The sequence below is a fragment of the Haliotis rufescens genome, unplaced genomic scaffold (genome assembly GCF_023055435.1).
Source record: "Haliotis rufescens isolate VD_foot unplaced genomic scaffold, xgHalRufe1.0.p SCAF_9, whole genome shotgun sequence".
In the NCBI taxonomy this organism is placed as follows: domain Eukaryota; kingdom Metazoa; phylum Mollusca; class Gastropoda; order Lepetellida; family Haliotidae; genus Haliotis; species Haliotis rufescens.
The window spans coordinates 32747292-32765781 of NW_025964383.1; the positions used below are offsets into that span (position 1 = coordinate 32747292).

The 18490-nt window shown below is 38.2% G+C and overlaps 1 protein-coding gene across 2 annotated transcripts in view; it reads right to left on the reverse strand.

The window, feature by feature from the left end:
- Positions 1 to 10560: 10560 nt before the first annotated feature.
- LOC124111151 (ras-related protein Rap-2c-like) overlaps positions 10561 to 18490 on the reverse strand; it is a 43060-nt gene continuing 35130 nt past the window's right edge. For both annotated transcript variants that reach the window (XM_046470764.2, XM_046470763.2), the window contains one exon: positions 10561 to 14914. The gene's annotated coding sequence lies outside the window, so the exon portion shown is untranslated. The remainder of the gene's footprint in view (positions 14915 to 18490) is intronic.

Genomic DNA, 18490 nt, shown 5'->3' on the forward strand with positions numbered 1-18490 from the left:
GGGGAACGTTATGCATACTGGAAGTGGACAGATTTGGTGGTGGTAGTGTAATGTGGGCATCTCCTAAACTGGTAGAAGAGACTTGGTGCAGTCCTTGTTTCAGCCCCTCAATGCCGAGCGCCAGACAGGGTAACAACAAGTACCATCTTTTAACATCCTTAGGTATGAACCTTCCGTTCTCTGGGCGGAAGGTCTACCACTAGACCACGGAGGCGGTGTCCATCACAAGAAAAATATCCATGACAACAATCATTTGAGATACAAAAGGCATTTATTGAATCATAAAATAAAACATGAGCCGGTTAGGATCCAACTACGACGTATGTACACAGCATGTAGGACAGAGTTATCTCCCTTACTGAAGAGGGAGGTAGGACACGCGGCTTATAAATGTACACACGTTTATATGGTTACATTACATTACCTTCCTAACTACTGTTTATTTGGTATAAAGCCATCTCCAAGTACAGCAAGGCTACAATGGCGTGATGTCGCACCTGTCTAAAGACCAGTAACAAGATAGCAGCTCCGTCCACAATTGACATAACCAAGATCAAAGCGGAAAGGGGCATTTGCTAAGTGTTTATGTTAAGAAACTGATCGCTTCAGATCCTGAGGAGTTGATGGGGATGAGGTGGGATAATTTAGTATCAGGATAATGGTCATTAGGAGACGGGTGCTAAATATGTCAATTACTGTTTTAACAAGAGCTGCTAACACAAGATTACTGACAAGAAGGAGAATTATTTCAGAACCAAATTGTACATAACAAACTGCTTCATGACAGAGCACTCTACACACACATTCACATCTTCTACAATAAACGGCATGTGTCTCCTGTATATTTGGATCTCCTTCACTGATTACATATCGGCAACATCATAAGTTAAAACTAGTTCTACAAGGTGTCCTCTGGTGTCTGATTCATGGGGAAATCAACACACAACCCAAACAAGCAGTCCAATAAAACACCTTCATTCAATACATCAGTCTATACATGACCATTGATTGTCAGTGAAATGAAGAGTCAGACGTGAGTGAGTTGGTTTAATGCCGCTTTGAACAATTATTACTTAATGTCATCTAAATGAAGGCCAGAGGGCCAAATTGGTTCTGATCAGCAGATCCTGTATTGTAAAGGGAGGTAACCATCCATATTAAGTTGCAGCTCTTTAGACCACTGGACTATGCCAAGTAATCCTATTATTTGCATGTCATGTAAACGTGATATCTAATAACATGCATGTTACCACACGTCCCTTTCCTTAGGAGTCATATTTGATTGGACGATGTGGCTCAAAGCCGACCTGTTCTTAAGTCGTGACAGTATAATACCAGTGTTCGAAATACCTGCCTGCCCGACCGTCCGAGACGGGTTGATTTTAACTCGGGCTGCCAGATTTTCAAATCCCCCTGCCCGACGGTCAGGTTATATTTCATAGGTGAAAATATTCAAAATATTTCCCGGTGATAAGCATTAATTCACATGTAAAGATGAATGATAAAATGTAACCAAAAAGAAATCCCGTTAGCTTATCCTGAGAAACATATGATTATAGTGGGCAGGCAGGTTTTGGTCAGGGCTGGCAAGTATTTCAGCTAGCCAGTCCTGTGGTCTGGCTGAAATTTTGGGGAGTTTCATACCCTGTCAATACAGAGACGGGATCTGATCAGCTGGAACTCAAATGATAAACAGGATCAGATGAACAGGACCATGTATAATACCACTAAAAAAACCCTTAAAGATCACCCAATTCTTTCATATTACTACAGTTAATCGGTCATGCAATTGGGTGATCCTTAACTTGTTTTTGCAGTATATCACACGAACTATGCTGGTGAACATCCGCACCTTACAGCCTTGCTGTACGTCTTTGTTAAATAAACTGAAAGAAATGTGGCATTTTGATTCTTGCAGATGTAACGCAAAGATACCAACCAATACCAACAAGTGTTTAGTGATACGCGTGATACACAGAGGGACTTCTCACACACTCTTGCAACTCAGATCGCCAGCAATTCCATGATGTCAATATTGTGATTGTGAAAAGTCATGATCATGATATAAATGGCATAAAGAACTCGTCAGCTTAAAACAAAAATTGAATGATCATTAAAATAAGGCATAACATAATCTAATGAAGGCTTCAGCATATTTCCAAAATGAAATTTTCAAAAGATATTTTCAAGTAGTCCAAGAGATGTCACATCATTGAAACACCCCTCTTGATAATGACTGCTGCAATATCTCAAATACCATACCACTCTCATGATCTATTCAAAAAGATTCGCATTTGCCAAATTGAAATCTGTGACAGCCTTCCTTGACATGTTTCAAGATTCCATTCACATAATTATTAAGAGACATATGTCAATAAAACGAGTGACAATAAATAGGGGTTAAAAGGTTAAAACAAAGCAAGAAAGCCAGTAGCACATTGTATTCATCATCATCATCATCATCATCATAATTTTGAGCAAACAACTATCAAAGTTGGGTCATTAAATCTCCAATCATTACTTGTCAAATGTACAACATTATTGATACATTGTAATATATTTCTGTCAATCTCATGATTGGCAGGTGTCAATCACACAATGATTGACATACATACAATAGTCCTGCAGTGTAACCATTCTTTCTAAACTGTTTGGTGGTTTGTTACTTCAGGTACAGCAGTTCCTTCAATGTCCAAAATTATTTTTACTCAAACAAACACCATGACACCTCTTTTTTTGAGTACATGACATCAACCCCGTCTAAATGGAGATTTTCTCCTGCTAGGCCCCAAAATCCCCTAGCAATGTTATTGTACATGATAATGGACCCAATTTAAATTTAGGCCCATTATTCATAAGAAATGCAACTCAATTTCTTTGCCAAAAGCAGTTTTAATGGAGTCCAAGTGGTAATTAGAAACCAAACTTCTATTTCGTAATTTGAAGATCTGGTGCCTGTTAGAGTTATTACCATACATCTTCAGTTAAACCGCATCCATTCCTCAAAGACCCACCAAACATTTTAAGTGTATTACAAAACAGAGAAACAGGTGACTAGTTAAAGAGTGCCATGGAATAAGGGGGAACAATTCATGTTTTATACAGTATAAACAACCTGCAAGACATATCCTTTGGGCTTCATCCCACAAATTCATAGCGCTACGACTATCGTAAGTCTATGTGAAGGGAGTGAGCCCCTAGTCACAATGTTGATCCTAATGCTACTACTATCCTAAACGTAATTGTTAAATTATTTCAGTTAAAACAGTCCTAATGTTGCCGCCAGAGGATCAGGTACTTTAACATAGACTTACAACAATCGTAGCGCCAGGATCACTCTGTGGAATGGGCCCCGGGGTTCTGACAATCTTGAGCTAAGACCACTTGTGCAACAAGGCCCAAGCCCTTGTTCAACAAAACTATTAGTGTTACGATCATCGTAAGTCCATGTTAAGGTAAGGACATTATGATAATTGACAAGATGAGAGTTACGATCACTTTCTGTAGAGGTCAAATCCCTCATTCAAAAAAGTGATCTTAGCTCTACGTGTATCATAACAACATGTTAAAGTGTGGGAATTATGACAATCAACAATTTATTGAAGAGCTAGAGATGCTTTGTACAATGAAGCCCTATCACACTACCAACCATTTACAAAAGGTCATGCCAAAAGCTCTGGATAACCTTTTCCACAGTGACAACTTCAAATGTCTGGAGAAAAACAGAAATCCATTGACATGAGAGTCTAACATTGACAGGACATTAGTCTGCATAGGAAAACAAAAGGAATTCAGTTAAAAACTGTGCAGGGTGTATGTTGTAAAAAAACTTTACCCTAAGTCATAACAGAAAACAAAAATATATTCATCAAAACACCGTTTCCATGTAGTGTTTCAGCTGTTTCAAAATATTTTACTTTAAATATTGTCAGGGTTGATTTGAGTTTAAATTAATAAAGAAAAACCTCTTGTACAAATGTCTGAACAATAGCCAAACCACACATGCCAAATATTATAAAGAAAGTCCATTTTCAATCAAACACGGCCTGTTAAATAATTCTTCTTTTACCTTTGCAATGTGCAGGTCAGACCCATTTGCAAACCCACCAGTGATCTTAGCGCTACAATGATTGTAAGTCTGTGTATAAGGATGGGAATTACATCAGTCTTAGCGATAAGATTGCTTTGTGCAAGTGGGCCCTCTGACAGCTTACCACAAAGTGGTCTTATCACTAAGACGATCCTAACTCCCATATTGTCACATACACTTACGACAATTGTACCGCTAAGATGCTTTGTGGAACGGGGCTCAGTAAAGACTTGGCCTGGATCCCCAGCACATCAAGTTTCGTTTTGTCAGATTAAGCATATAAAAAAATGACCTGATAACTATTGACATGACCCCTTCCATCTAACTTGACTCATGATTGCTACAGTGTACAAACCATTGCTGTCAGGGCAACACGTCAGTAAATTGAAGTTCTTCCTGGTCGTCCAAGTCCTCAACCACCCTGCTTTAGTGCAACCCCGGAAACCAAATCACTTCAATGTAGTTGTGAGTCCACCATTTTGTTTTGTAACATTTCCTCAGCTGCTATTGTTATAAGGACATGTTTAGAAACTTAGAGTGAGTGAGTGAATGAGTGAGTATGGTTTTAAGACGCTTTTAGCAATAGTCCAGCAATATCACAGCAGGGGACACCAGAAATGGGCTTCACACATTGTACCCATGTTGGGAATGGAACCCGGGTTTTCGTCAGTCATTGTCATCAGGGGATGGTGCTTCACTTTTTTCCAGGTGTACATACATGACAAATAACAACATATCCTCATTCAGGGCTCAATAGAAACGGTGCACGACCCTGGACAGGAATGTCAAATAAAGCTCTTTTAATACTGAACTCATATAGGGGGTGGTGGGATGTTTTGCAAAACATTTGACATTTTTTCAAAGAGCCTTCATAAATGCATCATATTGTATCTCATACAAGGGATTTTAGCCAGACTTCTTGTACACTGTTTGGCATTAGGTGCTGAATCTCTCTCCTGATCTCAACAATACACAGATGTGCCTGTATTGGAGAAGCCAAAGACGAAGTTTATGTCGGAATTATTATGTAGTCATTGTGTAATTATCCACTTTAAATAGATCTAAATTTGTAAGGCTATTAGACATGCAGATTTAGAAAATATTGTTACAGAGCTTCAGACTGGATTGAATATTTCTGGGTCAAACGACCTGAATCAGTGATAAAGGGCCTGGCATTTGAGGTAAAGGACCTTGTACCTGTGATATAGGACCTTATATCCAAGATAAAGGACCTTGTACCTGTGATATAGGACCTTATATCCAAGATATAGGACCTTGTACCTGTGATATAGGACCTTATATCCAAGATATAGGACCTTGTACCTGCGATATAGGACCCTATATCCAAGATAGAGGACCTTGTACCTGTGATATAGGACCTTATATCCAAGATATAGGACCTTGTACCTGCGATATAGGACCCTATATCCAAGATATAGGACCTTGTACCTGCGATATAGGACCCTATATCCAAGATATAGGACCTTGTACCTGCGATATAGGACCCTATATCCAAGATAAAGGACCTGATACCTGAAATATAGGACCTTATATCCAAGATATAGGACCTGGTACCTGCGATATAGGACCCTTTATCCAAGATAAAGGACCTTTTACCTGTGATATAGGACCTTATATCCAAGATATAGGACCCTGTACCTGCAACATAGGACCCTATATCCAAGTTAAAGGACCTTGTACCTGTGATATAGGACCCTATATCCAAGATAAAGGACCTTTAACCTGCAACATAGGACCTTATATCCAAGATAAAGGACCTTTAACCTGCAACATAGGACCTTATATCCAAGATATAGGACCTTTAACCTGCAACACAGGACCCAATATCCAAGATATAGGACATGGTACCTGCGACATAGGACCCTATATCCAATATATAGTGCCTGGTACCTGCGACACAGGACCCAATATCCAAGATAAAGGACCTGGTACCTGAAATATAGGACCTGGTACTGGCAGTACAGGGCACAGGGCCAGGCATCAGTGACATAGGTCTTGGAGACCCACTTGTCTCTACAGGAGTCCATGACACAAGCCTTATGGCAATCTGAAGCAGTGTAATCCAACATGAACATTATTATTATAACTTCATACGATAAGCACCACACAATGACGAGACTTACACAGTTGAATGCTGATGAAACTGCTGGACAATATCAAACTTTTCTGCAAATTCTCCAAAATCAACAGCAATATTAATGACAACTTTCCCATGTCTTGTCATGCCATATTGTCCCGTACTACTGCCCTGCGACAATACGATGTCATACTACTGTCTCGTGACAATAGAATGTCATACTACTATCTCGTGACAATTGAGTGTCATACTACTGTCTCGTGACAACATGATGTCATACTACTGTCTTGTGACAATATGATGTCATACTACTGTCTCGTGACAATATGATGTCATACTAGTCTCGTGACAATATGATGTCATACTACTATCTCGTGACAATAGAGTGTCAAACTACTGTCTCGTGACAATATGATGTCATACTACTGTCTCGTGACAATATTATGTCATACTACTGTCTTGTGACAATATTATGTCATACTATTGTCCCGTGACAACATGTCATACTATTGTCTCGTGACAATATGATGTCATTCTACTGTCTCGTGACAATATGATGTCATTCTACTGTCTCGTGACAATATGATGTCATACTACTGTCTTGTGACAATATTATGTCATACTATTGTCCCGTGACAACATGTCATACTATTGTCTCGTGACAATATGATGTCATACTACTGTCTCGTGACAATATGATGTCATATTACTGTCTTGTGACAATATTATGTCATACTACAGTCTCGTGACAATATGATGTCATACTACTGTCTCGTGACAATATGATGTCATACTACTGTCTTGTGACAATATTTTGTCATACTATTGTTCCCGTGACAACATGTCATACTATTGTCTCGTGACAATATGATGTCATTCTACTGTCTCACGACAATATAAAGTTATCATGAACAAATGGAAGGTATGACTTTCACCATTATCTCCGTAACATGTCAAGATTCCACACAAAGAGGCTGATATATTGCAGGGTCTGGCTATGCAATGTACAGAGACTACATATAACTGAAAGTAATTGGTTAATACTATTTATATAATCATTTTACAAAATGCAATCCAATCACATCAGCTGTCATCAGAAAAAGCACATTATTGTATATATATATGTACAGTAAGTCAATTACTCAGGGCATGACTGAGAGTATCACAATCACATAATATGTGAACATTTGTATTCAGACCATTAAATTAAAACAGCTGGAAAATATGAATACGCTAATCTAATCTAAGAGTATTTGATTTTGTGCTTATTGTTTGGTGTCAAGATCATCTCTAGCAAACAATGGACAACAAAGGAAGTCAGGCCCAACTGATGCTTAAGTCAATTAACCAATGACATCAATCTATCTGTATCTTGAGTACTTGGTTTTATCTGGCAAACAATTTGGCAAATGTGCCACATTTCTTAATCCACCTCACATTAACATCACACGAAATTTAATTGGGTAAAACTTCCAAATCACCAGAAAATAATCTTGGACATAATGTCAAAAGAAATGATAACGTTTCTTCCTAATTGTTGCTAACAAGTTTTTGGGATATGAAATAAAAATAATATTTATCCCATAGTAAACATATTTATCACTTGGTTACGAGAAAGTCATGTGATAGATCATGTGATAGATCATGTGATAGATCATGTGACAGATCATGTGATTGATCATGTGATCATGTGGTTATAGACTGGGAGAAACCAAGATATGATGAGACCATATTTGAACCAAGTATACAGCTGTAAATATTTGTTTTCTAGAAATAAACTGATTATCATAACTTCGGGACTACATACAATAGCATCACAGCGACTGACTGATTAGACAAAACAAACAAATAAACTACAGAATAGTATGAAGTGAAAATAAATATGAGTACGAATAATGTCTCACCCCTTTCCGAGTTGGTTCTATGAACTGATCATCAACACAGACAGTTTGTGAAGACACACAGAGCTATGGCATACAACGGGACAATGTTTGAGACACTGTAAGTAGTCTCCCTAATATCAAGTAATTCAGACATCATTGCCATTTTACTTTTTGTTTTCAAATTGAACAATACGTCTACTTACATGAAATCAACTGAAACATTGTGACCAACTCTTCTGTTCAAGTCTGTGACACAAACCAATCTTACTGATACAAGTAAATGCTATAAAATCCACCACTAGTCCACCATCCAGAGATACATCGGAAACACAATCTCAAGGACTAGTGGTTTTTCCTCACCCAAAAATATATAAAATTAGTAAAAGCTACATCTGAATTGTTACTATTGTGATTTTCTGTGTACCGTATATTGTTAGACTAAGTGATATTTGAATTCGAGGGCAAAGCACATCAGAGCCCCAAGTTATCATGGTGTAACCGACCCCTCTTTCCATCTCTGGTGACTTGCCATGAAATCTAAGGGACATTATCTTCATGTAGGTTACAGTCAATCGCATCCTCCCAAATCATAAATGACTTGCATATTTTCGATTCAGAGAGGTACTGAGAATCAGCATTAGGATCCCATCATAACATTAGTCACTAAATGCATTTAGAGTTATCTGCCCTTGCCTTGTACAGAAGAGGAGGATAGAGACAGACTGAAAAAGTAACAGGGACAAAAAACATAAGGAATGGGCTTAACATTGTTGATAATATTTTGAAGGAAAAAAACATCAACTGTTTCAGACTTGGTTCAAGGAATGTTGAGTTGACAAAATACTTCCCTTATACTACACAAAACATTCCCTGGTTACCAAGGGCGTGAGGTATTACCGGAATATCAGGAAATTGAGGTTCATTCTTTCCACGACACGTATCACAATATCATTTTTTTCATGCTCGATATATCAGGATATTTCAAATTGGGATTTTTATCATGTGTTTAATGTGTTTAGCAAGCATGCGGGGCCCCAAGATGGCTGCGTATTTATTGACTGAGTAAACATTATGTTGTACCAGCATCTTGTTTTGTTCCATTTATGAACTTCAGTTCACACCTTAATGTATCAGATTGCTTCTGAATTGAAAATTTAGAATTATACAATATATCGTGATACGTATCCCAATACGGCCTTTTGTATTGCAAAATATTGTGATACACTTTAAGCCTCCAATACCCATCCCTAGTGGTTATACAATTAGTATCCTGAAGTATGCCAGCAGGGATTAATGTGGAATCTTAAACCCCCTGGCAGGCAAATTGGCCAAAAACATTTTTGAGGAGCCAAATAGGCATTTGTAGTAAGTTTCCTATATTTTAGTAACTTAGGTGCTCTCACATTGTTTTCAAAGCTATAATGCCAAGAAAAGTCACATAGACGAAGCTACTTATATTACGTCAACATTTATAATGTGAAATGGGATATCTTTAATTCCAATTTGAAACTTTCTCCACCATTTATGTTGATCCAACATTGGCTGAGAGAGCCTAGATACATCCCGGCTTGGCATTATGTTGTCTTTTTTCCTTTCTATATCTGTTAACAAAATTAACTTTATAATACAACTGAAAAACGTTTTAATATTTGAAGGGATGTAATATTTTGACCTGTCTTCTGTTGTACAGAGATCATTTATGCGTCCAGTGATTAGTGTGTGAAATAACTGCCTGCCCGCCTTCCTGTGGTGGTGACGTTTCTGTCGGGCTGCAGAAATTATTTAAAACACTGCTAGAAATACATGCTACATATGTGACACATGACACAAATATGTGCATTACGTGTCTTATCTCACCTGTGTCTCATGCATACGTGTCATATCTCACTTGTGTATCATGCACTAGGATGCTTTTCAGACATAAGGCACAATGAAATGTGAAGGAGTATATATAATAAAGTTGACTTCAACAAAGACTCCTTGTCTTAATTATCCAACTAAACATCAATTTTGACACATTTTAATTTTTACAATAATTGGTTCCTTTTTTATGAATTGTGGCCTAAAATAAACCTTTATATGTGGTTACGTTGCAGAGCATAGCAAACTTGAGAAGGGATTCAATAACTCTAAATATGAACTTGCTGATGAATAACCTCACTGATGTGGATGTTATAACTCCCATTCAGTCTCACCACCCCGAAATTATTTTAATATACGCCATGATGCACTCAAGTCAAAGCAAATATGCGGAAAACCAATTTCATAAACCCATAAAATTTGCTTAGCTTTCAACTTAAGTTTCAAACTAAATGACATAATGAAAAAATTGAATTTAAGAAAAGAAAAATATAAAATACTTTGGCACTGCTGATTTTGGTAGATTATTAGTTGACTGATGCTTGGACTATATACAAGTGTGTACAGGTGGCAAGGGGTATTGACACAAGGTGGGGGTGGGGGTGGGGGTGGGGGTAGTGGTTGGGGGTTGGGGGTTGGTGTCTGTACAATCAGTGTTAAGACTTAACCCATAGCGAGGCAGAACAATATCATCCAGTAGTACTGTGTCCAGCTAAAGCCTAAATTACCTATACTGAACAAAAAAGGTTAGGGATCATGAATATTTATGGGGATATTTTTTTTGCAGTGACTGAGCACACAATTTCTTAAAAATACCCCAAAAATATTCATGATCCCTAACTATTTTTGTTCAGTATACATTAGCGACACATACACAACATTTCTGAAATTTTCAAATCCCTTTTCGAACAACAAATCGGTGTTCAATCAATTCCAAATTGTAACACTAGAATTGCAAACTATCCTTAGGCCTGTCCATGTATAGGTAAACGTAGTCAGTGTTAGGATCTACTCTGTGGGTGGCACAGTAAGACGTTCTGACCATTTCAGCGTTAGAGATATTTCAAACCCAGCACACAATGAAACACATTTCAAGGTATTAATGTTCATATTGGCTACCCCTGACAGTCATTCAACACAAACAGGCACCTGCGAAGCAATTGCCATGGCGACTTCCTTATGAATTACATTGCCTCTGCTTATCCTGCTTTGCTTACTCAAGGGTGTAGCAGGACTTATCAGAGCAGTGCACAAGGTCTGTTAAGCTTCTCACTGCTTATCTATCCTGCTCATCTGTTTCTGGCAGTCTGCATAATGTTTCAAGTTTTGTCATAATATCTGCTTAATACTGGTGATCATGTCAGTTTGTCTATCTGCTGGATACGTTTGCTATTTGATGGACTGTTATTTGCCTATCTGTGGGACAAACTCTTGCTTATCTGATGGCCAATTAATTAATCTGTTGGACTAACTTCTGCTTATGTGAATGACTGTTATTTGCCTATCTGTTGGACTAACTTCTGCTTATGTGACGGACTGTTATTTGCCTATCTGTTGGACTGTTAATTGCCTATCTGTTGGATTTCGGGGGGATTTTTTTGAGGGACAGTATCTGTCTATCTGTTTGACAGCCTTGTGCATACAGGAAGTTGTTTTACATTACTGTTATACCTGTGATCACTACCTGCTTATCTACAATACCATGTTTTACTCGACTTGGACTGCATGTGGCTTAACTCACAGATTTATCTGAGATTCCAAAATTTGATTTTATTACAGTTCATATTTTCGTAAATTCTGAGGAAATTTTTAACATGTTAAATACAGATTTACAGATAAATTGAAGTTTTACCTTATGCAAACATATAAAGTGAGAGGGAATCTGTGCATAGTCAGAAAGAAATGTGAACATTTGTCACTTACAGTGTAACTATAGAGTTCTAGACAATTTTGGCCAATATACAATATAATCCCGTGACTAATCACGGGTCGGGTGAGGTCAGGTCGGGTCGGGTCAGGTCGGGTCAGGTCGGGTCAGTACTGACTAGGACCTGGGTACCCACCGGAATACCCAGGTCCAAGTCAGTACCCACCCAACCCGAGTACCCGAGTTACCTTCCAGCCCTATTGTCAACCAGTAGTGTCCATCTGCTGCCATGTTCTAAATGTTCTTCCACTGCTGTTGAATGACTGTCAGAGCCACCACAACTACACAACACAGTGCTCATCTAAACACAACCCCGTGGCCATGGAGTCTAGTGTCAGTTTACAAACACAATCTCCTCCAATACAATTCTACTCCACTTTTCGATAGAGATACTTTTGTCCTTCTACTATACAGAAAACCCATTCCATAATTAAGTCAAGTATATTTTTAAATTGAATGCCATTATCTGATTATTCCTATAAAAAAATGAGAAGTATACACTCAGACCCTGCCCCAAGGACAGGAGTCAGGTCAAACTTTTCTTAGACATTCTCTGTGATAAATGTCATTTAATTAACCAAATGAATATGAGTGGGATATATCTGTAACCATGGTAACCATTCACTCAGGTACTGATGTGCCACTTTGTACCATGTTACACTTATCATATAATAGGGTCATGAATGCTACGTTTTAAGAAAAATGTAAATGTTATTTACCGGTGTATAGGATCAGAGGTGATAAACTTATTCCAACTAAACCAGATCTGTATGGCTTGGGTCCTTAAAGATGGAACAGCTCGTAAACATGACAGGTTTTACTTTTTGTCAATTCTGTATCTACATATTGTGACAATGATATGGTATGTGTAATCATATTTGTTCATAATGTTTGCACAATAATGGATAACCACGGATAACAAAATATTATTTTCAAATACAGGTTTCATGTTCATGTCTATGATGGGAACACAATACATGAGTACATCAGTACATCAATACATGAGTACATTAGTACATCAATACATGAGTACATTAGTACATCAATACATGAGTACATCAATACATGAGTACATCAGTAAATCAATACATCAGTACATCAATACATCAGTAAATCAATACATCAGTAAATCAGCAAATCAATATATCAGTACATCAGTACATCAGTACATTAATACATCAGTACATCAATACTTCAATACATCAGTACATCAATGCATCAATACAACAGTATATCAGTACATCAGTAAATCAATACATGAGTACATCAATACATCAGTATATCAATACATCAGTAAATCAATACATCAGTACAATACATAAGTACATCAGTACATCAATACATCAGTAAATGAGTACATGAGTGCATTCTCAACCTGAATTATGTACTCCCCATACAGTGAAACCTTGATATTACAGACAGCACTGTTGAGGGTGCCAACCCCACTCCTCTAGGTACCTGGCATACTGCTTAATTTGTCTTGGTGAAAATCGGGGTTGCCAAAGTAACAAGGTCCTCACTATCGAGGTTTCACCATGTAAGCCACAGCTGAAGGGTTGATGAGTACCAGCGGGAAAACCATATGATCTGCAGATAGGGCCATAATAAATTAACTAGTAGATTTTCACCCCTGCTCACCTCACAACAAAACAACGTAATTCATATTATCTTATTGTCCCCAAGTACACATGTACCTACAGATGACGACCATCGCGGTATGTTTCCTTACTGAAATACCCTGAGTGAGTGAGTGAGTATGTTTTTATGTCACTAATAGCAATATTCATGCCGTATCACGGCAGGGGACACCAGAAATGAGCTTCACACATTGTACCCATGTGGGGAATCGAACCCTGTCTTTGGTGTGACAAGTAAATGAGTTTGCCACTAGGCTACCCCACCCACAAAATACCCGAATATGTAATCCTACAGAACATCCACGCTTAATGTAAATGACATCTGTCAACAGAAATAGACACAGATGTTTTTGATGATTAAAAAACCTAAAATATAAGTAACATAGTGGCTTCTTGCAGCACAGTTGTAATTTTGGAATAGAATGTAATAATTAACCTATTGCAGCCCAAATAAACATGACAAAACTTATGGAGAGAGGTGTATCAATACAGATTAAAGCTTGGAACAGTACTAACACCCATTAGTATCGTTGATCCTATCTTGAAAACTTATACACCATTTGACTGAGTGAGTTGGGTTTAACACCACTTTGAAAAAGTACACCACGGCGCGTCAGCTGTGGGACGAAAGCCCAAAGTGATGGAGGTCACAGACGTATGTCACTTTGGGGAAACCCACAAGCTCAAGTATGGTGATGACAAACCTAGAAGCACATTTGGAGTGAACCGGGTTTTTAACCAACAAGAACCCATAGTTCTCTATCAGGCCCAAGGGACAATTCTGCACAGCGAATTGTGGTGCCTCAGACGACTGGTCCACCCATGCCCCCACCATGTGAAAGAAGGAACATTTCTATATTTACTATGTTTATCAATGAATATACGTTTCCATGGCAATGGTACAAATGAAGGTAAATGTTAACTAGATGTATACGTGACACTCCATGCTCCCTAAGCCATCAGGCATGTACAAAGCTACATGGTGATGGCGACTACGTATTCCTAGAAAACAGTCAGACATGTTGTGACGTGATAATGAATATCATTGGAATATTAATGAATGGAAATTGGTTAACCCTCATGGAGAATAACAATGGGTAGGTTCCATGGTTCCGTTCTTGTTTCCATGGTAACTGAGGCCATAACCCGGGGCAACAATCTTTGTATCCATAGCAACACATGACATCTGGCTTATACATCATGGGAAGTAATCACTGTCAATATTGCCACAAAACAGGTCTGTTAAATATGTTCACACTTGCAACAACACAAAATACACTCTTCGGTGAATTTCCAAACTCCAAAACTTTGACTTCAGCTCCAAGTCGGCCATCTTGTGGGGTTTCTTGCACACTGTTGAGGTGATCACATGACTCGATCATGTGACTTTGGAGTAGATCGTCACGACCATAATTCTCCCTGAAATGAGATAGACAAAATGGTGAAATGGGACACAAGCCAGCAGACAAACATTATGATTATGATGATGAAAGTCAAGGGCAGGTTCAAATAATTATCATTATGATTATTGACGGTTCTAACAGGGCCACTATCTGCTCAACCTGTTTTCTGAGGCAGACAGCAAGCTCAAGGGTTGTGGTGAGGTCAATGACTTCTACAGTCAATACACAACAGAACATGAACTATTGAACTGCAACACAACAAAGAAAGCAGTCACAACATAATGAAACCAATGTATTATAGTGAGTGAGTATGGTTTTACGCCGCTTTTAGCAATATTCCAGCAATATCATGGCGGGGGACACCAGAAATGGGCTTCACACATTGTACCCATGTTGGGAATCGAACCCGGGTCTTCGGCGTGACGAGCCAACGCTTTAACCACTAGGCTACCCGACCGCCCCCCAATGTATTATAGGTTACATGGCTGTGTATTGGCCAAAAAACTGTATTGCAAAACATTGTTACACAGATATCTGTTTTGCAATACATAATAGTTTATTTTTGGTGTTTGTTGTTAAACACTGCACTCCGCAATATTCCAGCTACATGGCAGCAGTCTGTAAATTATCAAGTATGGACCAGACTATCCAGTGATTGACATCATGAGCATCGATTCACGTAATGATATATGATGACATGCACCAACCAAGTCAGCGAGTCTGACCACCCGATCATGTTAGTTGCCTCTTACAACAAGTATAGTCGCCTTTTATGTCAAGCATGGGTTGGTGAAGACCTATACTAATGCCGATCTTCACGGGTAGCAATATGTATTAGACATATTGGGAGCTATAGTCACCGCCATTTTGTAGTCATGGATACAGGGGAGATAGCAATGAGGGGGAAAATCCCTTCCTTGTTTCCGCCATTTTGTCATTTTGAAGAAATAGCTATGTTGAGTTTAGGTTAAAAAGTACAAATAATAATGAAACTTGTTTGATATTTTTTACCAAATACAGGAAATGGAAAAATAGTGCAATATGCATTGTTTGAAAATCGTACTGTCATATACCAGTGTACCTGTTATACTGTGTATTACCATATCAAGTTATCATTCTCGTTAGATGACTTGTTTGGACTTAACACAGAGCTACAGATAAGCAGCATATTTGCGTTAAATTCCCCCCAAAATTTTCAAAACCCATTTACCTTCAATTACCTTGCATACAGAAACGCATGCATTAAATGAAAAGCTCAAATGTATAAAAACAACGTGTAAATACACAATGAAGCTTTTTCAGCATGCGTACAAAGGAGCTAACTTCCATGACACAATTACCAGCTAATTTGCTTCCCGAGGCAAGCCTATATATTTAGAACAGTTATATATATCTAAAACATTATTTAATTTTTTTATCTTAAAATCTTAAAATGTTCACTAATTTGATAGAGTGACAAATAGATGAGTGAAAAAATATTGCTTACCCAATGAAAAATGTTATAACCCAATTAAAATAGAAACCCTAGAGTAAAAACTCAATTGCTCAAAAAGTTATCTAGAGCTCTGCTTAACAACAGTTGTTTTACAAACTTGAATCACGGATGTAATGGGCTCAGCTTGTTCTGCAGAACCCAGGATAAATTAGTGGCTTGCCAGGACATATTAACTATAGTTACTTGCCAGGACATATTAACTATAGTAACTTGCCAGGACATATTAACTATAGTAACTTGCCAGGACATATTAACTATAGTAACATGAAAGAATCGGGTGGCCCTTAACTTGTTTTTAGTAGTATATATCACAAAACAGTAAAAGGTGACTGAAACTTGTCACACATACTCAAAATGAGCACAAAGGCAAAAAGATGTCACACTGCATGCGTCACCTTTCATCAGACAAATTCCCCATCATTTCATCCAAACATATCTGACATCCATTTTTTGCTAGCCTACATGTTGCTTCACATTTAAGTCTTACGATATGTTCCTAACATTTCTTAAATTTTTGCTTTTTTGAGTGGACAATTTGAAATAATTCAAGTCACGGATCAGACCATTTCACTTATGCTTTGGGTATTTTTTCAATGTTTTCTCCAAAATCATAAAAATTTATTTCCGAAGCACACCAATCCGCACGCCAACATGGCTGTTAAACTTGCCAACACAGCAGCATATCCGACTATCAATGGCGTTCCTTTCCTGTGCTCTGATAACACCAGACATGTAACTCAACCAGATACTGTCTTCCTGTCAACAAATCTGCTTTACTGCACACCCTGCTGGTTTCCTCACAACTATCTTCATCTGCTACAGAAACCAGAGTACATGAAGTTATGCTACCAGTATTTACCCAGAACCACAACCACCTGATAGCAGGGTAAATCTTGGTCGTAAGAATTAACGTAATCAGAAACTGTTCCCCATCCTCGCTCTTAAAGTGGACTTCAAAGACTTCTCACATGACAATTATCAAGACGAAAAACATAGGCAAACAATCATGTGATCACAATACCATATATATGTAGAAGGGGTGAGTGAGTGAGTGAGTGAGTGAGTGAGTGAGTGAGTGAGTGAGTGAGTGAGTATGGTTTTACGCCGCTTTTAGCAATATTCCAGCAATATCATGGCGGGGGACACCACAAATGGGCTTCACACATTGTACCCATGTCGGGAATCGAACCCGGGTCTTCGGCGTGAGGAGTGTACGCTTTAACCACTAAGCTACCCGACCGCCCCGTGAGTGAGTGAGTGAGTGAGTGAGTGAGTGAGTGAGTGAGTGAGTGAGTGAGTGAGTGAGTGAGTGAGTTTGGTTTTATGCCACTTTTAGCAATAATCGAAAACAATATCCAACGGGGGTCACCAGAAATGGGCAACCCATGCATGCCTAAAAAGGCGACTATGCTTGTCGTAAGAGGTGACTAATGGGATTGGCTAGTCAGGCTCGCTGACTTGGTTGATGTATGTCATCGTATCCCAATTGAGTGTGGCGTTAAACAACAAACAAACAATAAATCACATTAAATAGTGAACAGTGTATATGTGTATTAATATTAATAATATATTTCATTGGCATTATTCAATATAGTGAATATTATTATCTGTAAATGGTTTAAACCAATCGGCAGATTGCATCAACTCTGTTAACCACCATTCACACGGATCAGAGTACCTTTGTTGACAATGTTACACAAACCTTCAGTCGTCAGAGAAGGAATATGAATGTCATTCAGTCCATCATTTCATTCAAATTTAGTTGTTATTTTACTATTGTAAAACAATAAGATGTACTGGGAATCGGGACTTGTCAAACTGTTACACAAAAACTAACTGGTTATATCCACAAAGCATCTTGTAAAATTGCTATCAACGAAAAGCGTGCAGGAATGTCATTTTCAGTCAAAAACGACCTATCTATGAGAGTGGCATGTTTTGCCAAGTGTTGCAATTTTTTTGTCAAAGGCTTGCTTTTTCTCCGACAAGAAGAGATAAAGTGTTGCATAATGTTAAAAGTATGAAAAGATGTGTATTTCAAAGTTCTGGAAATCTGGCACAATTTCAGATGTGATAAGGTATCATCCATTGGAAAAA